The sequence below is a fragment of the Bubalus kerabau genome, chromosome 6 (assembly GCF_029407905.1).
Source record: "Bubalus kerabau isolate K-KA32 ecotype Philippines breed swamp buffalo chromosome 6, PCC_UOA_SB_1v2, whole genome shotgun sequence".
Lineage (NCBI taxonomy): Eukaryota > Metazoa > Chordata > Mammalia > Artiodactyla > Bovidae > Bubalus > Bubalus kerabau.
Genome location: NC_073629.1, coordinates 31,920,406 through 31,944,196, shown reverse-complemented (window position 1 = coordinate 31,944,196; position 23,791 = coordinate 31,920,406). Strand labels below are relative to the sequence as shown.

General features: G+C 45.8%; 2 long non-coding RNA genes across 2 annotated transcripts in view; one reads left to right on the top strand and one right to left on the bottom strand.

Moving 5' to 3' along the window:
- Positions 1 to 23,791, bottom strand: part of LOC129656095 (uncharacterized) — a 144,615-nt gene that overhangs the window by 3,394 nt on the left and 117,430 nt on the right. The window contains exon 3 of the long non-coding RNA XR_008716190.1: positions 211 to 307. This is a non-coding gene — a long non-coding RNA (uncharacterized LOC129656095). The remainder of the gene's footprint in view (positions 1 to 210; positions 308 to 23,791) is intronic.
- LOC129656096 (uncharacterized) lies at positions 18,359 to 19,087 on the top strand. The gene is made up of 2 exons (XR_008716191.1): positions 18,359 to 18,644; positions 18,944 to 19,087. It is a non-coding gene; the product is annotated as an uncharacterized LOC129656096 (long non-coding RNA).

Here is a 23,791-nt window from a genome sequence, read left to right as displayed (position 1 = left end):
TTTGCTCTTCCATCAGGTGATCAAGTTGGAAAGAGCACCCAGTCTTTAACTGGATTCTTGAAAGGATCATTAGGTCATGCTACCAAAGTTCCAATCCCTTCCTGAAGCAATTCTAAAATCAGGGATCTTACTAGGGCCTGAGTGGACCAGACCCTGGATTCTCCTTCCCCACTTCCAGTACTGAGCTATGCTGGCACTGGACCCACTTACCTCAGATCCATTGGTCACCCTTCCTTTGCTCAATTCTGTATCATACAGTGAGGAAATTGGTCCCTGCAAGTTGCATCTCCCGGCTTCTGGCAGGGTCCTACAAAGGGGAAGTACTATCAGGAGAAAAGAGGAAAGGAGGAAGGGAGAAGCCTGGGAGCTTCTAGCCATCCCTCTTTTCTCCAGCCCATATCTCTGCAGCTGCTGTGACTCCTCCGTGGCTCCAGCTCCTACTCACATCTACCCTGGTTCAAATTCCCACTAATACATCCATCATGATTCTACTTCCACCTGATGACCCCAAACCCTGGGCTCTGGTAACCTCTCATTCCCCTTTGTTTCCTCAGCTGAGGGGCAGTAGTATCACCCAAGTGTCGTGAAGTTCTGTATTGCCACACCGTCTCGTTTGGTTTCCCAGTGCTTCTATCTCCAATTCCTTATACTAAATTCCCTCTGCTACAAATTCTTTAAATGGTCTCCCTGTTTTTTAGTTAGGATGCTGACTAATACAAGACTATATTTTATTCATCTTTGCATCTCCCACAGCACCAGATACAGTGATTTTCTGAGCAAGTTCTGAGTATTTGTTGGATGGACAGATGAATAGATAGTTGATTAGCTAGATGAATGATGGTATGATTAGGTAAATGAAAGGATGAAAAGACCTTCATGAGTAAATGAATGAAAATAGAGGAGTAAATTACAAAAGAACTAATAAAAAGGTGATTCTAAGAGGCTCATAAAAATGGCCAGGAATTTAGAACAGCTGTTTGACAAAAGTAAATCCGAAAGAGAATTCAGTAGCTGGAAAAGCACATAGAGGAGGACTTTGTCACGTTTGTTCCTTGTTGTATCTGAACTGAGTCACTTATCTCTTCACTCTCTTTCTAGATCTCTTCCTACATTGGCAGCAGCCAGGAGAGAAGGTGTGTTAGTGGCAAATGGTTCTAATTTCCATCTGGCAGGCATATCCATCACATTTATTATGCCTGAGTCTCTGCAAAGTGAAGGAGATGTAATGGAAGGAACCTCATCACCATTGATTCTCAGTCATATACACTTGAAAAAGTTGCCAAATGGCTGCAGTTCTGGACTGGAAAGAACCCGATTGGCCAGACAACTGTAGCCTGTGGGGTTCTTGGGGATTTTCAACAATTACATTCTCAGAATCCTGAATTCTTTTTCTGAGTATATCGTCTTGAATAATTAACAATTCAGAGACCAAGTCCTTCCAAGGCCATTTGTTCATCCCCCTGATAAGCAGGGTTAAACTGAAAGATGCTCAATAAAAGAGATATTTCCAGCTCAGCTATTGACTCTGTGGTATAGGAGAGCACTGAGGCCTCAAGCTCCAGGCTCTGCCCCTTACCTGCTGAGCTCCACAGGAAAGTAGGTACCTTTCCACGAGTCTAAGATTTTTGGTTCTGTCCTCACAGATTTTTGTGAAGACCAGAGGAGATGATTGTGAAAGGAAAGTAAAACCAGTAAATCTCAACACCACAACATCATTTGTTTTATAGTCAATCCGTTTTCCACATAGACATGACCTAAAAAACCTTCTAGCTGGATTGTCATCCCAGGCCCATTGTATAGGATGAACCTGTCTTCTGAAAACTTAGAATGCAAAAGGTCCTGTGTGGACTAAGAGAGCGACCACAACTCACTGAAAGGAAAGGGGCTGCCTCTGATCAGATCTGAATTAATGAAAATTACCAAAGTAGGTAAAGTGTCTCTCCAGTTCCTCACCCCCTGGCGTATTTCTCCTTATGCTTGAGAAAAATATTCCTCATCTATGGCCTCCTCCAAAGGCCAGTGTTCCACGGTGACCAAATTATGTCCATCCTTCCCATTTCCTACATCATCTTCTTCCTCCCCCAAGGCTGCTGATATTGCCTCACTGTCAGAGTTTTACATGCTGATATGGATAATTCACACCAAGCTATATAGTGTAGCCTCATTGTTCCCTTAATCATGGAGTGCTAATTTTCAAAAGGATGCCCGCAGGTCCTAATGTCTGCAGATGGTATTTCAAGAAAAGTAAATGAGGAGGTATTTGGAGAGAGGAAGGCAGGAGAGAGACTTTTCCTAAAGGCCCTCAAGTAACGCTCCTAGAAACAGGTTATTCAGACTTGACATAAGGCCAAAATGGTCACTCTGTGAATCTTCTTCCTCCCAGCCCAATTCACCAGAGGCCAGACGTAAATCCACCCAGACGATTATTATTCCCTCATATCTCCAAGAAGGATGCAGAAGCTGGTTCTCTGTGCTGATAGCTCTTGGAATGGAAAAGATTCCCTCCCTATCCAAGACCACTTTGCAGCCAATTCCATAGCATTTTCGTGAGAGTAACCATTTTATACAGCTCCTCTGACAAATGTTTCGTGCTAGGCTGGCCTCCCCTGCCACACTGGCTTTTCCCCTGATTCCTCTCCACTCCATGGGTTGGTGAGTGTTCAGAGCATAAAATCCATTTTTCAGATTAGCCTCAACATAGCATAAGGAAATGAAGTGGTCTGCTGGCACTGACTCATTGTAAAACCAATTTAAATGATCAAATCGATCAGTAGTTATTTACTGAACATCAACCAGCTCTGGCTATGCTCTGCTCAAAATCCCCAGCCCTCACTTCTTCACAGCCTCTTCTGTGACCCTCTCTTCCCAGCCCCACCACCATCACTGTCACCGGGAATCAGGTTGACAGCCCCCACCCCAGGAGCTGTCCAGAATCTCAGCAATGCATATTAAACCAGAGAGACAGCTATGGCTTCCTTTTCCTCTTTGCCAGAAGCAGATGGGAAAGGTGGGAGGAAGGGGATTATTTATTTTCTAGTCTTGCCCAAAGCAATCTCTATTTTGAGGGTCAGTTCCCTCCACCCCCATCCAAAGCCCAACATGAGTTTGACTGACAATAGCCTCCACCTTAGCCCAGCTCCAAGAGGTTCTAACTGACCCTGTTTACAATGCATGAGAAAGACTGCACTGCAGAACTTTCAGTTTCAGGATTTTGCAAATTTTATGAGAGTTTTCAGTCAAGCTGATTTTTAGCTTCCCTTTTCCCCTCCAGCTAAAATCAAGATCTTTCACCCAGCTCTGATCTCAGATGGACTTTTTTTCTCAGCACTTGGGACATGATTAAATAACAGGCACACGTGCGCACACCAGCCCCAAATGCTTTTATTTCCCAGATCTTTCTTCAGTAATGAAGCCTGAAATGGAAAACCACTGCGCAGGGAAACTGTAGCAACAAGAAGAAGAAAAACAGACAATGTGCCAGCCTGGCTCCTTCTGGAGCCAGGGGTGAAGAAGTTTGCTCATGAAACAGACAAATTAAATATATGTATCACATGGAAGCATTTGGCAAGGAGAACCTGGGAGTTTCAGTAATTATCCGTTGGGGGTCCATTCAGTGTGGGTAAAGGGGAATCAGGAAACATCTATCTTTCCATAATCCCTAGACAGCCCAAGAGGTTGAGAAGAGGATTGGCTGCAAGAGAGCATTCTTTTCACTGTCCACCTGACATGATCATTAACTCTACCAATTATGGCAATATAAAGAAATCATTAAAATGCAATTATTACAGCTGTATACGTTTATAGCCGCATAACTACATCAAAAGGCCGCCTTTGTAGACCTTTATGTGCTCCATAAACCTGAATAAATTGCAGCAAAGAAAAGAAGATTACTTTAATATGAATCAAGAGCAAATCTGAAATTTCTGTCTTGCCCTGTGGAGATAGCAGCAGTGAAGGACCTCGGTCCTTCTGTGACCCCTGGTCCATAGGGTGTGCCTGCTCAAGTCTTCTCTTTTGCTCTAGGCCCGCATCTCCCATCACCCAGATGAATGAAATGAAAGCTAAGCAAGTACCAAAAAACGATCACAATCCCACGCATTTGTATGCCTTATAGTTCTCCTCACTTTATAAATTAAAAACTGAGCCTCAAAGAATGTTTAAAGGAACCTGTATAAGGTTGCAGGGTGGTCTCTGTGCCCCAGGAGACTGGCTTCTGTGGAGTGTATCAGTGGGTCCCTTACCCTCTGACTTTCCATTAAGTTGGACCAGTGGGAAGCAATGGCAAGAACACAGAGGGTGGAAGAAAGAAATTGAGATGCTCTTTCCCCTCGGCTCGCTCCCTGTCCAGCCAGGGTGTGGCAATGGCTATTCCTCTGCCTACAACAGCTCCTGCCAGGTGGCCCTGTCCTTGGGGACAGCTACAGGTCTATCTAGGTTCTGATGATCAGCCCCTCCCTTTGCCCTGCAGGTCTAGGGATGGTCGAAGTTTCTCTGCTGTTGCTAAACTCAGGATGCTTCACCATTCCTTGCTGGTTTCCCTTTAACCCTCTTCATTGACTCTTAAATGTGCCCACTGCTTCCTACCAGGACTGTCACTGGGACACACAACAAATGAGTGCTGGGACCCAAACTAGAACCCAGATCATCAAAACCCTAAGAGTCTGAGACTGAATGATTTAGAAAATTTAATTTGCTATAGACACAGACATGCTAATTGTCATCACCATCAAAGCTTTAAGTCCCATACTTTGTGTGCCACTGTGCTGGGTCATTTAGAGAAAGAATTATAAGAATACAAGCTCTGCCTTCCAGGAATGTTCATGCTGCATCACACACACTGATGTGACCCACTCTGTAGGGTACATGCATCAGGCAGAGACAACCCAAATCAACACCTGGCTGAACAATGCCGGGGAGAGGGGCATCCGAGGAGGTGAAGTCAGTGTATTTGGGAGTAGAGGGCTGAACAACTAGAAAAGCCCATGTTCTGTTTCCAAACAAGGTGGAGGAGAGCAATGGGTCAGATCATCCATAATTACAAATGATGTTAAAACATTTCTATCTGGCTTTGACATGCATGATTAGACAATACATTGTGTTTTGTTTGGGGATTTCTGCAGTAGATCTGCCTTCCTAATTAATTTTCATTAGACTGATTAGTGAAGGGAGTTTGTATTCCTAGAGTTCACACATACTTTTGCCGCCTGGGAGATAGAAACAGAGAAATCTGGCCTCCAGTGTTTCTGCAAGTGGGCTGAGAAGCAGATAACCTGTATGTAACCCACCATAGTTCACTGCCTACTTTAGCCTAAGCCTGACATTTCAGTCTGTAAGATCATGGGTCTGTACATATGGAATATGGCTCAGGACACAGCAGGTCCTTACTGATGCACAGTGGCTCAATGATCCTTCTCCTGAGAATCCAAATGCCTCTAATAGCAACTAGGGCCTTCTTAGTGAATCCTAGACAGGGCAGCAGTAAAGACTAGCTCTGTCTTGGAGTCAGAAGACTGGTTCTCATCCATCTGAGCTAAGTCTCCCTGGGAAGACCCTGAAATGTGCTGAATTTTAGCATTTTATGCTTGAACATAGACAACATAATACTCAAGAGCTAAAGTGGGGGGATTTCCCTGGAGGTCTGGTGGTTAAGAATTCACCTGGCAATGCAGGACATGGTCCAAACGCTGGTCCAGGAAGATCCACAGCTGCAGAGCAACTAAGCCCATGACCACAACTACTGAGCACGCCTACTACAGCTGCTGAAGCCTGCTCCACCACAAGGGGGGCCACCACAGCGAGAAGCCCGCGAAATGCAGCTAGAGTAGGCCCCAGTCGCCACAACTGGAGAAAGCCCGTGCAGCAATGAAGACCCGGAACAGCCAAAAACTTAAAAATAATAAATAAATATAAAAAGGAATTAAGGTGAGACACTATGCCTGGCACAGAGGTGCTCTCAATGAATATTGGTGGCATTGAATTATGGATGAGGATATGCTATTGTAAAGTGTTAAATTCTATATGTTATTATTACAAATTCATAGAGTTGGAACCAGTCTTGTCTAGTTTATAGATTAGTTTTACTGAATTATAATGCTTTCTTTTTTCAAATAATGACAGCTAATAATTCTATGGTACTTACTATCCAGCAGACCATATTCAAAGCATTTTATCTAAATTAAGCCATTTAGTCTCTGCAACTACTCCAAAATACAGGTACTATAATTCTTCTCATTTTAAAGAGGAAGAAACTGAGACTCAGAGAGCTCACATAGGGAGGAAGTAACAGATCTGGGATTCAGATTCTCAGTCTGGTGGTAGAATCTGTGTTCCTCAACAACCTACCCTCGTGCCTCACCATGGCGGGATGACAAGGTAGAACTTGATGTGCAAGAAATGAGGCACAAGTAAAGATTCTATCAGAACGTGGAGGTGGAGAAGGGGCCTTCTGGCTGTGGTAACCGGAGAAGCCTCCGTGGAAAGAGGTACCATTTGAACTGGGCCTGGAAGGATGAAAGGACTTGGGCACATAGAAATGAGATGCAAAAGGGAAGTGTGAGCAAAGGCATAGAGATGGAAACAAGTAATTCCCTTTGGGGTTATTAGGAGGCTTCTGGGAGACATGAGTTAAAGTTTTGAAGATTGGTTAAAGCGAGTGTACCCCAGAATATCAGCCTAAACTGCGTGGATTTTTTTCTAAAGGAAATGGGGAGTCATGAAAAGTGTTTGGGCAGAGTCCAAGAGGATGGGAACTCTGTCAGAGAAGGAGTTGACATGACAGTCGCGTGTAGGCTGGTGTGAGGGGAGAGACTGCGGGCACGGAGACCACGTGTCCCGATCAGCTAATAAGCAGCTCTGCACCCACTGAGATAAATAAAGCCTTGTTAACTGAGTGACAGTCTGATTGACACGCTGCCTCCAAACCACAAGCCCACCTCCGTCAGAAGTCCCCTCCTTCAGAATTAACCACAGTGGCAGTGCTGCCTGAAACTGAGCAGAACACTAAGACAAAAATGATTGGAAAGAGCCCCAGCCTTGCATTTGTAAGTGGAAAAGACTGAAAACTAGAATTCCCCCTGTCCCGCAAAGTAAACAGACTGCCAAGAAGGGATGTCAATGGAGAAAGAAACACCCCACGGAACTGAATATAACCTCAATTCTTTCTCCTTTTTTCCTGTATTCCTCAATCATGAAGGGAAAATGCATGGCAGCTGCATAAAAATGATGGTCTTCTTTCCACATGTGAGGTTGCCAGGGGATTTGGCTATAACCTTTTATTAGCTGTTAATAATTTAGAAAAGGGAAAAGCATTCCCCAGTCAAATCTAATCTCGTACAAATAAATACTTTGCAGAGGAACGAAAGCATCACATTCATCCTGGGATGAACAGGCGATTATCAAGCCTTCACACGTTGCTGGCATCCATCAGCCGGGCCATTCACTCTGGTTAATGGCAATTACATTACTTTCCTTGGGTCTGTTTTCAGCAGTTCCATTCGTAGCTCTGGGTGTCTCTCTCCTATACTGACTCTCCAAGGCTTCCCCCATGTGTCTGTGAGGGTCTATGTTCTGTCTGTGTGTTTCAGTGTGCACTGTAACAGTTATACATAAGGAAGAGTCTCAGGTGCTTGATGTGCACCAATCGGCTAATGCCCAGGATTAACCCAGCAGGCTGTCTGTGACTCAATGTTCAATTAAAGCCAAAACATCCACTGGAGGGAGCAGAAGAGACATTTACCTGATGTTCACAAGTAGGGGCTTACGCATGCAAAAGACCCCAGTTGACCAGATGCACTTGAGTATTTGCTTCACACGTGAGATATTTTCTTATTCCATGGTTCACATTGATAACTGGATGTAAGTGGGCCCTTTGCAGCACTGCACACATTGGCAGTAGCTATACAGCTGTCAACCTGCTGTTAAATGTCAGTCAAAACATGTTTAGACATCTATATCTTAGGGTTTATGATTGCAAAGCTACCCTTTCCCTTTGAAAAAGAAATGAGCATTAAGGAGGCAAGGATGCAGTAGATAAGATAACCAAGAGAGGAATATGTTAACTCAAAAGCATAACTGAACTCACCTCCATTCCTTATGTCTGCCATGCAAATATGTTCATCAGTACCATTGTTCTAGATTCCACATACAGGCGACAACATACAATATTTGTTTTTCTCTGTCTGACTTACTTCACTCTGTATGACAGACTCTAGGTCCATCCACATCTCTACAAATGATCCTGTTTTGTTCCTTTCTATGGCTGAGTAATGTTCCATTGTATATATGTACCACATCTTCTTTATCCATTCATCTGTCGATGGATATTTAGATTGCTTTCATGTCCTGGCTATTGTGAACAGTGCTGCAATGAACGCTGGGGACGATGTGTCTTTTTGAATTATGGTTTTCTCAGGGTATACGCCTAGTAGTGGGATTGCTGGGTCCTATGGTAGTTCTACGGAGAAGGCAATGGCACCCCACTCCAGTACTTTTGCCTAGAAAATCCCATGGACGGAGAAGCCTGGTAGGCTGCAGTCCATTGGGTCGCTAGAGTCGGACATGACTAAGCGACTTCACTTTCACTTTTCACTTTCATGCATTGGAGAAGGAAATGGCAAGCCACTCCAGTGTTCTTGCCTGGAGAATCCCAGGGACAGGAAGCCTGGTGGGCTGCCATCTATGGGTTGCACAGAGTCGGACACGACTGAAGCAACTTAGCAGTAGCAGCATGGTAGTTCTAAGATTGACATATGTGCGCAGCCATGTGTAAAACAGATAGCTAGTGGGAACCTACTGTGTAGCACAGGGAGCTCAGTTCAGAGCTCTGTGACGACCTAGATGGGTGGGATGGGAGTGGAGATGGGAGGGAGGTCCAAGAAGCAGGGGACATATGCATACATATAGCTGATTCACTTCATTGTACAACAGAAACTAACACAATATTGTAAAGCAACCATACCCCAGTAAAAAATAATAAATTAAAACAAATTTTAAAAAACAATTTAAAAATGTATAACTGAGCTAATTTTTTTTCACTGTAAATAAACAGAGTCACTGTGATGCATTTGCCCTGTGTCCTGGATCCAAGACCAGATAGGTCACTCGGCCACAGTTCTGCCTCATTTGGCAGAACAAAGTTTATTTTCATTGACTTTTCTGCTCATCTCCTAAAACCAGCCTCTCACCCCCAAGATAAAGCAACTCTCCCCCATGGGGCCACAAATCCCTCCAATCTGGACAGATCCCTGGACAGTCTCAAGAATCTCAAATGGCTACCACTTTCCCCACAAAGTACCTACCCAAAATGGGGGTGGCCCAGTGCAATGGAGGTAAACCAGTCCTCTGGGGGAGGGGAGCCAACTCTCATTTATAATGCTCACCCATTTCTATGGTGCAAATATCCCCATCATGGCCAGTTTCAAACTACCAACAGTTTAACAGCCAGCTCGGGACATTTCTGGACATTTAACAACCTGCCAGTGAGAGTTAACTTCGGCACAGCACTGTTAGGTCCCCCTGACCCCACCCCTCACCCCTGACCTCTGACGGCCTCCAGGTTTAGGGGGATGATCAGTATCCTAACCCCCACATGATCTTCACACCCACAGCTCAGCCTCTGGAGCTTGTGGAACAGTAAGAACCCAACACACTCCTTAATCAACATCTTGTTCAGAAAGTGTCACTTGCCATAAATATAGGCTTTTAACCTGTCTCCTTGGCAGTTACCTCTGGGAGTAGGGACAGGGAATTCATCATAAATTTCAGAGCTGGTAGATTTCAAGGGAGCAGGAGAGGCTCTTAGCCCACAGGAACTGTGCAGTGAGAATGTCTCCCAAGCCCCATTGTGGAGGAGGGGGCAACTGGCCAGGCTTTAGAATGTCTGCCACTGTCCTGGGTTATCTGGCCAGGGTGAAACCAGATGACTCTGTTTCCATAAAGAATAGGATGGAGGCTAAGGGAGTGCAGACCTCAGAGGAGTGGCTATTGGGTACCCATTTGAATACAGAGTTAAAAACTCATCAACAGTTATTTAGAGGATTAGAGGAAACATTTGTAAGCACAAAAGCTGCTGCCAGAGGCTAGAGAGAAGAACCAAACAAGACACAGAAACAGGGAGATGGAAACTGAGACAGGGTCAGAGACAGAAATGAAGAGGAGCAATATTGATGGATGGAGATGGTACTGAACCAGATTCTGTTAAACCTAAAAAGCCTGAAATGGCTCTGTTTCTTTATCGATATCAAGCTCTTGGGTATAATTCAAAGCCCATTCCACCAATATTCCCCTATCCCCTACTTCAATTCACTCTCCAGTTTTTCATCAGCACGGACAATACACCCTCCATTTTGTTCAAACTCATAAGCTCTAACAAAATGTTCTAACTTGACTCTATACATTTACTTAGGTCATTTACCCGCTGTAAACATTCTCTTCCCCTCTAAATGACTTTCTCCTTGCCCAAACTCGTCCCAATTCTCACCTCATTCAGAAGACACCCCTGGTTAACTGCCCTGGCTTTTATTTCTCTGGTTCCCTCAGCTCCTGGGTGCCCAACTTGGACAAATCTTTACCCTGGTGATCTTAACAATGATTCTCTAAGTACCCAGCAGTGTGACTGATCTTAGATGAGTTGCACCTTCATTTCTTCAACTGTACTAGGAAAAGACCAGGCTGAATGACTTTGTTTCCTTGCAGTTCTGACATTCATCAACTCTAAGTGATAATGCCCATTCAGAAAAAGATAAATGAATGGAGGAATGTACCAGTGAGAGGAGGACAAGCAGACGGGGTAGAGAAGTGTGGACTGAGAGTGACTGGTGGTGACAGTGTAGCCACTATCTCTAGTTGTCCTAGTATCCCCTCTTCCGTAGGGACAACCGGCCACCTAGAGTAAAAGCTATAGATCCCACTGTACTTTGTACTTGACTAAGTTCAGGCCTACTAGACAGAAAAAAAAGTGATGTGTTGCAAGTTCTGGGAACCCTCCTTATAATACAGTTAGTGATCATCCTTTGCTCCCTTTCTTTATTCTGTCCTCCATACTGCTGCCTGGAATGTGGCTGTGATGGCTGGAGCAATAATCTGAACATTGGTCCATTAGGATAAGAATCACAGTGAACTGAAAAGAACCTGCATGACAAAGGAACAGAAACCCCTCTACCCATCCCAAGTTATATCCCTCTGGACCTCCACTGAGAGAAAAATAATTCTCATATATAAGCCAATTATTTCAAGACTGTTACTTATCAGAACCTAATCTTAGATGATACAAAGTTTTAACTTGAGAAGGAATTACCATGAGGCTCATAAAGTCAGATGATAGACAGTGATCAGTTCAGTTCAGTTCAATCACTCAGTCGTGTCCAACTCTTTGAGACCCCATGAACCGCAGCACGCCAGGCCTCCCTGTCCATTGCCAACTCCCGAAGTCCACCCAAACCCATGTCCATCGAGTCAGTGAGGCCATCCAACCATCTCATCCTCTGTCATCCCCTTCTCCTCCTGCCCTCAATCTTTCCCAGCATCAGGGTCTTTTCCAATGAGTCAGCTCTTCACAGCAAGTGGCCAAAGTATTGGAGTTTCAGCTTCAACATCAGTCCTTCCAATGAACACCCAGGACTGATCTCCTTTAGAATGGACTGGTTGGATCTCCTTGCAGTCCAAGGGATCTCAAAAGTCTTCTCCAACACCACAGTTCAAAAGCATCAATTCTTTGGCGCTCAGCTTTCTTTAGTGTCCAACTCTCACATCCATACAGAACCACTGGAAAAACCATAGCCCTGACTAGACTGACATTTGTTGACAAAGTAATGTGTTTGCTTTTTAATATGCTGTCTAGGTTGGTCATAACTTTCCCTCCAAAGAGTAAGCATCTTTTAATTTCATGGCTGCAGTCACCATCTGCAGTGATTTTGGAGCCCAGAAAAATAAAGTAAGCCACTGTTTCCACTGTTTACCCATCTATTTGCCATGAAGTGATGGGAATGGATGCCATGATCTTAGTTTTCTGAATGTTGAGCTTTAAGCCAACTTTTTCACTCTCTTCTGTCACTTTCATCAAGAGTCTTTTTAGTTCCTCTTCACTTTCTGCCATAAGGGTGGTGTCATCTGCATATCTGAGGTTATTGATATTTCTCCTAGCAATCTTGATTCCAGCTTGTGCTTCCTCCAGCCCAGTGGGGTCACAAAGAGTTGGACATGACTGAGCAACTGAACAACAGATAATAAAAATTCCATTTCTGAACTCAGAAAATATGATTCCCATACTCATAAAGTCTACCTAGGTGCTCAGTTTTTTTTTCTTAATCCATTGTTGTTTTTTTTTTCCTTGATGGATTGAAAGTATCTTGACATGAGCCCAAGGGCATCTAAGTGGAAAGAGTGATTTAAGGAAGATGATGAAATATGGCAAGTGGAGAAAGTATGATTGACAAGGGTACCATCAGAACTGGGAGAAGATGCTGGGCCTAGATCAGTGACCAATGGAGCATCTAGACAGGAACAATAGCTTCTTTCTCTGCCAACACACACAGCCTGTGCCAGGAATCTGGGCCCTTGCCATAGTGAGAAACTGGAAATTTCTTTAGACGATAAAAGGCCAGAATTCCTTTTAAAGGTAGTGAAGTGAGCACACACAGCTGATTTTATTCCTTCCCAAGCCTCACTAAAACTACAGCAAAGGAATTGTTTACAAAGACATAAATGCACAAGGACAAAGCCAAAATGGGAAAGGAGAAAATAACGATAAAATTTTGGAAGCGGCAAAGTGGATGGGCAAAAGATAATGAACTTGACAGATCAAGAAATCTAAGTCACTGCTGGTAGAGAGGAAAGATGAAAGGCAACCTGATTTATATCATAGAATCTTCAACAGGCCTAGAATTGGCAGCACCAGGGATTTCTGGAAGTCAAGGTGGTGGAGTTTTGCATGGGTATGTGCGTGCCCAGTTGCTTCAGTCATGTCTGATTCTTTGTGACCCCATGGTCTGCAGCCTGCCAGGCTCCTCTATCCATGGGATTCTCCAGGCAAGAATACTGGAGTGGGTTGCCCTGCCTGCCTCCAGGGGATCTTCTTGACCCAGGGATCGAACTTGTATCTCCTGAGTCTCCTGCATTGTAGGTGGATTCTTTACCTTCGAGCCACTGGGGAAGCCCTAGTGGAGCTTTAGGGGATGGTAAAAATAAGGAGAAGAGGGAGAAAGCTGTTTAAGGAGCAGCAGCTTCTGGATCCCCTCCCCACTTCAGGTACCTGCTCAGCACCAGTCCTCCAGGCTGGCAGAAGACTGGAGGCATATTGTCGGCAGAGGGTGAACCCAAGGGCTTCCTAGCACCATTGAGGGTAGTTTACACAGGGAGGCCCACTGCGGATATTTTAAGAGCTTCCCCAACATTATCAGACATCTGACAAGAGCCTCCTAATGTGAAAAACAGAGATGAAAAGAAATGGGAAAAAAATCAACTGAAAAGTAACTAAGGCTATGAAGGGAGAACACTTTATGACGCAAACGCTGGAAGGAACAAGGAACACCTGTTCTCACTTCCATCGGCCCTTTGCTTGCCTGCCTGTCCCTAGGAAGACCAGCTGCACAGCCGTGAATGTCACAGGGGAGGGGAATCTGTCACAGTTTGTTTCCAGTAGTTCCCAAACTCGGCTCTGAGGAACCTGAGCTTCTGTGAATCCTTCAAGGTTCATGGTATGGGTAGCAGGCGGGGGAAGGGGAAGAGCAGGTGAGACTCTAGCCTCTGTCCAGCTTCAAACAAAACAGCTCTGCTTTTCAAAGTTGTTTCAAAACCTGAAGTTCCCTATAAATTTGTGTTTAAAAAAGTAGCTCTCCAGTTTAAAAAAAAAAAAAAATGCTGCAAATCACAGATTAAATCCAGACCCTATTTTTGGAGATAAAGAGACTTAGGAGTTTGTTAGGAGTCAGGCTCCTGCCCAGAGCTAAGAATGGCTATGCAGAGGCTACAGCAGACACATCCGCTGTCAGACTGCCAAGCATCGGTCCCCAGGGCGCAAGCCCTGAGGGCACTCTCTCTCTCTCTCTGTCTCTGGAACCGGGCAACCTTCTAGCCTGGGGGCGCTGGATTCCTGTTCCTTCCTCCCTCCTGTGGTTGCTCTGGGGCGGTCCCTCCAGCCCCAGGGTCTGACCGCTCTGCTGCTTTGCCCCCTCCACCAGGGACTTCTCTGCACCCCACGAGACCTCAGCCTGGCTGGTTCTTGAATGTAAGAGACTGCACATACTGGAAGGATAGATAAGAGAGCCATGCTCTGTAAGCTCACTGAGAAATGTCTCTTTTCTAATTGGTGTGGGGTCCCTAACTGTGGCTCCTTCAGACTTCTCATGGGCCAGGATATATGGACTTCCTCCCACCCAGGTTCATCCTCCTGATCTCCTTTTTTCTCCCCAAGTTTCCCGGCAGCTCTCTTGAGCAACCCCCTAGAGGCTGGTGAGATACCTTGGCTCTTTCTGAGGATAAGGCAAACACAGACACTCTTATCTAGACAACTTCCTCTCTTCAGAACTTACTCAGCTGTGGATATCACCTCTGTAATCCAACAAGAATCTTCCACATCTAGTGGGGGCTCACATCACAGAAAACCAGTGCTAAAGTGAAGGTTTCATGTTGCTCAGAAAGGTTGTTGCTGTTACATAAACATAACACACACACACACACACATGCTTCCCTCCTGCCCTGGGTCTCCTCCCAGGATGGCATGTGGCTTCCCTGTGACCTGCCTGCAGAGTGCTGGATCATTGGCCATGCTGCCATCCAGTCTTATCTCACCCATCTGACTCTGAGTAGAGGAAAACAATGACCTCTTTGGTTAAGTGATTGATGTTCAACAACATCCCCTAAAGCCTGGGCTAACCCCTCTGAGAAACAAGGACTCCTTGATAAGACTCCTGCATGCAAATATCTGTGTCCTCCAACTCACTTTCCACCTCAGTTTGGCAGTAATCTCTTCCTATCCTCTGCTTTGCTTCTACCTTCTGGAAAAGAAAAACAAAGCACAGCTACTGTTTAAGTCTGCCTAGAAGCCTGGAGAATCCCAGGGACAGAGGAGCCTGGTGGGCTGCCGTCTATGGGGTCGCACAGAGTCGGACACGACTGACTCGACTTAGCAGCAGCAGCAGCAGCAGAATTAGAATGTAAGCTCCTTGTTTTAGTCACTCAGTCATGTCCAACTCTTTGTGAACCCATGATCTGTAGCCTTCCAGGCTCCTCTGTCCATGGAATTTCCCAGGCAAGAATACTGGAGTGGGTAGCTGTTCTCTAGGGGATCTTCCCAACCCATGGATCAAACCTAGGTCTCCCACATTGCAGGCAGATTTGTTACCATCTGAGCCACCAGGGACGGAGAAGGCAATGCCACCCCACTCCAGTACTCTTGCCTGGAAAATCCCATGGATGGAGGAGCCTGGAAGGCTGCAGTCCATGGGGTCGCTGAGGGTCAGACATGACTGAGCAACTTCACTTTCACTTTTCACTTTTCACTTTCATGCATTGGAGAAGGAAATGGCAACCCACTCCGGTGTTCTTGCCTGAAGAATCCCAGGAACGAGGCATCCTGGTGGGCTGCCGTCTATGGGGTCACACAGAGTTGGACACGACTGACGTGACTCAGCAGCAGCAGCAGGAGCAGAGCCACCAGGGAAGCCCCTTAAGGGCAGATTTTTGTGTGTGCTACTCATGGCTATATCCCCAGGGCCTACGAGAGGGCCTGGCACAAAGCATATACTCGATCGGAGGGAAGGAATGAATGAATGAAGGAGAGATGGAGCCAGTCTCTCTCTCATTCTCTCCTCCTAAAAGCCTTCCCTGCACTAGGTCTGGCCCATGGTCACAGAGAGATCCAAGTCATGAGGACAGGACACTGAAAGGACAGAGGACCTGCTGCCGAAGTAGAACAAGGAAGGCGAGCAGAGAGCCTCCCCCAAGACCTCACCAGGCTTCTGTGATTAATGACTCCACCAAAGTGGCTCCCTGTTAAGTCCCAGGACCATTTGCTCAGGGTGAAGGACAATCTGGTGATTTAGAAATGAAATAAAATGACCAGAACCTTCCAGAGAGTCCAGCAGGACCTGAAGTAAGAGAATATGAGCCTTCCTCATAAATCATCCACCACTGCAGAGCATGTGGCCTCTGAACTAGAATATGCTGTGGTCCCACATCGCTGGCATCCTTGGCAGCTTCCCCAAGCAGCTGCACAGGACAGGGTTCCCTCCAGTAAGCTGGGAGACCGCACCCCCTCAGCCTGCGGGAGACTCGGGAGAACACGGACACAGACACACAGCTGTCCCTTGCTTCCTTCTCCCAGACCCCACATCGGCCCAGCCACACTGGCAAAGCTCCCCATGAACCCATCCGAGGCCTTGGGTCCACACTGCAGGGGAGGTTCATGACATCGCTGGGGGACGGGGGTCTCTCCCTTCCTCACAGGACCCTGCCACCTCCCCACCTCTCTTTGCTGTGTGCCTAGGCTATTGTCTCAACAGAACCTCTCCTTTCTTTCTTTTGTTTAAAAATTTAAAGATGATAAAATAGTTTAATTGTGTCAAATTCCTGGGGTTGTATCTTGAAATAACAACCACACCAAAAAAAAAAAAAAAAGCTACTCCAAGGAAGGCAGAATTTTCCTTAGATCATTTGCGGGTGGGCAGGGAACTGGGGTGGGAGTAGGAGGGAGATGGGGAGGCAGGTGGGAGGAGCAGCAGCGGACACTGCAGAGGGGCAGAGAAAGTTCTGCAGGGCATTATGGGCTGAGGACAAGACGGCAAAGGGATATTCACTGGGTGATGTGTTAGTTTCCCACCGTGGACATTCTCCCAGAAGTGGGCAGGGTCCCACAAATGGCTTCAAGCCTGGCGGCTTCATGTCCTCCCACCTCCCTGACCTTGGAACCCCTCCATCTCCACCCTCCCTTACCCCGCCACAGGATGTCCCTTAGCGTGGGCTTTTCTACTTTGTAAGTGTGGATGATACTAGAAAGCACTTCAACTGGGACCAGCCAACAACAAGATTATCCATTAAACCATAAGCAGAGGCGTGTTAGGGGCTTCCCAGGTGGCTCAGTGGTATAGAATCCACCTGCCAATCCAGGATACTCAAGAGACGTCCGTTTGATCCCTGAGTAGGGGAGATCCCCTGAAGGAGGAAATGGCAACCCACTTCAGTATTCTTGCTGGGAAAATTTCATGGACAGAGGAGCCTAGCAGTCTACAGTCCATAGGGTCACAAAGAGTTGGACACTGACTGAACACACACGCAAACAAGCAAGAGGTGTGTTACCAGGCAGCGGCTAAGCATGCAGGACAGAGCGACACCAGAAGGGAAGGCACCACACAGGTTAGGGATGCGAACACTCACGGGCTCAGCTGCCTCTCTCCAGCATTTCAGCATTACCTGGAGTGCCACCTTCGGAGGAAGCCGCAGTCCCCTTCCATCCCTTCTCTACAGGCAACTGCTAGTGCCTACCATGTGCCAGGCACATCACGTGTGCTGGAAAGACAGAGTGAGGAGATCCATCCCTGCCCTCAGGGAGCCCATAGCCAAGGAGGGCGGGACACTCCAGTACAACCTGCTAAACCCAAGAGGGAACAAAGTCTGTGCTGAGAACACAGGAGAGAGAAGTCATTCCTTTGTAATGAAAATTTAGGGAACTTCACAGAAGAGGGGACATTTGAGCCTTCGTCACAGAGGAGGGGACAAACAACATTTGACGTCTGAGGGAGAAGAAAGTTTTGCAGGACATTATGGGCCAAGGACAAGATGGCAAAGGGATATTCACTAGGTGATAGTTTCCCATGGCTGCGGAAACAAATTACCACCAACTCAGGGGCTTAAAACAAGAGAAATTTGTCGGCTCCCAATCCAGGAGGCCTCACATCCAGAACCAAGGCGTTAGCAGTACTGGTTTCCCCTAGAGGCTCTGAAGAAGACCAGTCCCAGGCCTCTCTCCAAGTTCCTGGTGGTCGCTGGCCATCCTTGATCTCCCTTGGCTTATAGAGGCATCGGTCCAATCTCCACCTCCCTCTCCACACTGCCCATCTCTCTGTGTGTCTCTTCTCATCAGGCCACAAGTCTCTGAGTGCAGGGCCCACCCTAACTCCAAGATGACTTCAGATCCTTAACTAATTACATCTGCAGAGATTCTATTCCCAAATGAGGTCATGTTCTGAGGTCCTGGGTGGATATGAATTCGGGGGAGATGCATGTTAACCTACTACAAGTGATAAACAGATGTAAGAGGAAAGGGTTTGGTTTCTGATATGGCAACTCTTATCCAATTATGCAAATCCTTGCTCCACCCACTTAAGCAGGGTGGATATCCTTGTGGATTCCAGCTGGACACAGGCCCACAGGCAGAGGTGATTCAGACCCCACATCCCATTGCCCACCTCTCAGGAGGTGATTCATGGACGCCATGAGTGGTGAAGGGAAGGACAGGATCAAAGCTCCGGGCAAGCCAGTGAATTTAAATTCCTCCCGAAGACCTCAGGTTCTGTTCATCCAAAGCTCCAACTTCAACAATCCTCCAAGTTTGCTGAGAAAACAAGCAGTGCTCTCTCAAGTCCCTCCCCTCCACACCTCTCTCCTCACAACTGGGTACATCATGTTCTGAACAGAGAGGAGGCTTCAGTGGGGTATGAAATGAACCAAATCCACAGGCAAACAGCAGAGAAAGCTGCTGTATTTTTAATATGCAGGCAGCATTTCGGGGATGGTGGAGAAAGTTTTGCCTCTTCGTATTGAAAAACCAGTGCTCTGGAAAGGGAGCCAAAGGGAGGGGGAAGATACATATAACTCTCTCCCTTCAGCACAGCCGCTTCTTAAAGAAGCAATTGATTAAAGAGAAAATGTGGGGAACCAACTGTTCACACTTGCCAAATATTTCTAAAGGCTTCAAAAATCACTCAAGGTAGATGTTTTTTTTCCTCCGCAGAACGTGTCTACAAAATCTGTCACCTTAACACCCAGTGCTCAAATGGGGCAGTGTCTTGAAAAATGACTTTGTTGTCCGGATCACTCACAGCGTTGGCCTGACACTGCTTCTATTTTCTGCGTCAGTGTGAAGCTGCTGCAAAAACAGCTGCACCAGGGCTCAGCATAACAGCCGCCAGGAGCCCGGGGGAGAGTGGCCTTTACCCCACAACCAGGTGGCCAGCCTCAGGATAGCTCCCCTCTATCCCCTGCCTCATTCCACCCTGTGACTAGGGGCAGGGCAAGGGCTCATTGCATTAGTTGGACAGTGTGAGCTGGAACTGCCTACTGCATAGATACCAAAGCTCAGAATGACAGATCTGGAAGCAGCCTTAGTGACCATCTATTCCAAACTCTTCTTTCTACAGTTGAGGAAACTCAGAAACAAAGAGTGACTCACCCAGAAGCTAATGGGCATCTACCATTTGCTTCGGTGTTCAGCAATTCAATTCCTTCTTTTGTTCAGGGAATCCCCAGCCTTAGGGGTCTTGGTAGGGGTCAGAGCGCATTTCCCACTATAGTAATCAAAAATGCCAGATAATTACTTCCTATGGTTTTTTTGTTTGGTTGTTTGGGTTTTTGGTGTGTTTTGTTGTTGTTGCTGTTTTGTGTCTGGGGGTTTTCTTGGCTTTTTATTGGGTTCGGGTGGGGTTTTTTTAGAGCCAGGACATACGCACTTGGCCTAATCTCTTACCAAACAAATGTTCCTGGCCCACATAATGATATCATTATCAGGGGATAGTGACTCAATGAAAAGGGGAGAGAGGAAGATTTTTCCTCTGAGGTCATGCTTATGGATGTTGTTCTTGGCTGTAAAACCCCTGATTCAATCAGCTAGTCAATAGCTTTTCAATCAATCTTCTCTCTCTAACTTAGCCACAGCCTTTTTCTGTAGCTTGCAAATAAAGACCTTGGCTGATGTCAAAAATGGTACCGAGAGTTGAGCAGAAACAGACCATCCAGAAATTGTCAGGAATCTGGGGCCGTTTATTTGGCAGTCAAGGCTGAATGCAGTGAAAATTCAGCAAATAGTAAGAGACATGACTCTGTCAAAAACATGGCAAACAGTAGCAAAACCATTAAGTTTTTACCCTTGGTCACTCAGAATGAAACACCTATTGAAGTCAAGGGTCAGCAGTTGCCACCAGAGAACAATATACAGAAATCCCAGGTGTGTAGCATACAGCACTGGCTTCTAGTAGTGGCAGGTGGATTTTTTAGAAGAAAAACACAAATTCTCAATTTCTCGACTCAAGATACAAAATGAAAACCAAGGATTTTCCAAGATTGTACTAGAAGAACCTCTTTTTTTTCTTATAGCTACAGTGCTGAGATAGAAATCAAACAGGAAGTTTAATCCTGCAGGTTTCTGAATTATAAGATTAGTTGAATTTGCAGCCTTACACTACTGCTTAGGTGAAAATTAGAACATTGATCATGAAAGACCTGGGAATCAGAGCAGAGATTTATGAGAGAATTCAGATAACTCAGAAAGCATTGAATTTCTCAACATCATTGATTTTTATTTCTCTTGTCGGCCGAGTCGGCCCCTCCTTCTCTTCTTGTGTATCTATTTCCACGTTACTTAAAAACCCCAATGATCTAACACTGAGGTTGTTACTTTGCAAGGGGAAGCCAATTCCCTTCATGCCAGACCCTTCTATCTCTCATTATCTCCATACCTACAGCTAGAGTTAGAACTCAGCCTGTCCCTGCAAGAGTTGGGGTGGGATTGGGGACATGAAGTCCATACCAGAAGTGCACATGCAATATCTGAAGGGAAGAGCTCATAGATGAAAGTGAATGACCTTGATAAATAATAGTAACGGAGACCTGGAGGGAATATACAAGGGAGTAGATTCTGAAGATGCTAGTTCAACAAGGGAAAAGCATAATTTTAGATCAAGCTGAATTTATTGATATGGTGGCATCTGCCAGTGATTCTACATTTTATGTACTAGCTTGAGCATCTAGAAGTCATTTAAATTGTTTGCTGAGTGGGTTGACAGAAAACTGGATTCATTAGTGCTCTATACAAAATGTAGTCAAGATGTCAGAAATTACAAGGTATAATTTAGAAAAAGTAAATTCAAAGACCAAGACAGAAATTTTGGAGTGTGTTTATCATGACTGCTTAACCATCTCATGACTATGTCTCCCGTACATACATGCTAAATCGCTTCAGTAATGTCCAATTCTTGGCAACACTATGAACTGTAGACCACCAGGCTCCTCTGTCCATGGGATTCTTCAGGCGAGAATACTGGAGTGGGTTGCCATGCCCTCCTCCAAGAGATCCTCCCAACCCCAGGATCGAACCCGGGTCTCCTGCATTGGCAGTTTGGTTCTTTTCCACTAGCACCACCCCAGAACCCCGGTCACTCCTCTAACTGCCTGCAATTGCTTTACATTCCAAGTGAGAAAAGGAAGAGGGGTGGGATCCTAACACCCTGCAAAGCCTACCCAGTCACTTAAATTAGGAGGATTTGCTGCACCTTAATAGGGCTGCCCAGGTGGCACTGGGGGTAAAGAACCCACCTGTCAATGCAGGAGAAATGAGATGCCGGTTTGATCTCTTGGTTGGAAAGATCCCCTGGAGGAGGGCATGGCAAGCCACTCCAGTATTCTTGCCTGGAGAATCCCCATGGACAGAGGAGCCTGGGGGGCCACAGTCCATAGGATCGCACAGAGTTGGACATGACTGAAGCTCAGCACGCATGCCCCACCTATTTAGGGGAGCATCCCATCTTCAGAGCACCGAGAAAGCAAGACCTTGGCAAGTTGAGTTGGAATTGTCATGTTTCCTTCTGCAAGTAATTCATAGTCTCCTGATAGTCTATTTTTTCTACATAGACTGGACAATGGAAGGAAAACATCACCTACATTATATTTAGCAATACAGACTTTAAGCCTTCTCCACCATCTATGCTTCCTTCTCTGAACTCAGGCTTTCAGGACAGGTGAATTTATGTGTAATCCAACTCTGTGCTTACATTGCTTGGCGACCTTAGGCAAGTCACTTAGTCTCTGTGACCTTCAGCATACTTATGTATACAATGGCGTTGACACCCTCTACTTTACAGGGGAGTTGTAAGGATTCAATTAGACAATGTACGTGTTAACACCTCCCCTCCCTGCTACCAAGGGAAAGCCTCTGAACCTTCCATCTTGCCTATCTCAAATGTACATTCCATTCCTCTCGATCCATACACATCCCTTCCTTTGTTTAGAATATTCCCACAAGACCTGCCCTTTAGAATGCTGCTCCTTAACAGATTCCTTGTACTCCATGACTCCTGTGCCCCGTACCCCCACCACCCCCCACCACCCTCATGCTCTCAGGTTATACACACTCCTCTAGTATTCAGCATCCTTCCTTCATTCCCTCTATATGGGTTCTGTGTTGAATCTTCCCCCTTGGAAGCCACCACATGGCTAATCCCCAGTGCAGAAGAGGAGGGAGAGGATGAGCTTCTTGGGTCTCCGTGGAAGCAGCACCCTGAACACAGAGAGCACCCAAACTCTGAGATACGGCTGCAGCCTGTATCCCCATGCCTCTCCAAGTTCAGTTGTGTCAAGGCCTCACAAAAACTCCAGCCTGTGAAAGGAGACCTTTTGCCTGCTTCTTCTCAACAAGGCCTTATTCCATGCCTCCAGCTGCTTTCTTTGATCTAAGCTGACCCTCTCCTCAGTCTATGGGTAATCTTAGCCTCCATTAAATTCCACTCCTGATCCCTCTGGAGCCATGTTAATTAAGCACAAAATTTTCACCATGTTCTCAGTCCACCCTCCTTCACAGGCTGTATGACCCAGGAGCCTTTCCCATGTGCCAATAAGCTTTGTTCTGCCCTACTTAGATGTTTTTAACTGTGTGTTGGCCAGGGCCCAGAAATAGTCACCTCCGACCCTCCCCGTCCACAGCAGAGATGGTTTCTCAGTACCTTTCAATCATCACTTTAGCAGGGAGACAGTAAAATGATACACATACACAACAATGTGCAAAGGATTCATTCATTCATTAACAAATGTTCTTGAGTAAGATCTCCTATATGCCAGGTACCTTTGTTGTTGCTGGGAATATAGCAGTGAGTCATAAGAGCAAGCCTCCGATCTCATAAAAATTACATCCTAGTGTGGTCTTAGTAAGACCAGTGACTTTCAACTTCAGCTGTACCTTAGAAATATCTGGAGAATTAAAATTTTCTAATATCCCCACTGTATACACAGACCAATTAAATAAGAATTTCTAGTATTTTTTTAAAGATCTCCAAATGATTTCTATGTAGAGCTGCAGATATTTCCTGATGCCTCAGATGATAAATCATAAGCCCTTTAAGTAGTCTGGGATGTAGATTGTCAAAAGTGACTTTCACCTTTAGCTTCATTAATAGAATCTCTGCAAGTTGGAAGGGGACTGCCCTGCTATGCTTTGTTCTTACCGGCACAAACCTGTGATGCCTTAACAGGCAAGTGGACAAGCCATTGAGAGGCTAGGCTGATCCTGAAATTTTCATATTAATAAAAAAAAAAAAAAACTGAGACGGTGTCACCTGAAAAAGAGAAGATTCTGGATGTAGGTAAAGACTTTCTCCAAATATTAAAAAGCTTGTTCTGTGGTTGAGGGCCCAGATCTGCTCCACCTGTGGGCAGGTGGCTACAGGAAGGCAGATTTAAGTTCAGTGCAAGCCACGACTCTCAATAATCACAATCATCTTAAGATGCAAGGATCTCTTGTATGCGACTGCAAGGTTCCCACCGCAAGAGGCTGTTCAGCATGGCCTGCACAACTGCACAATGGGTGTTGTAGAGG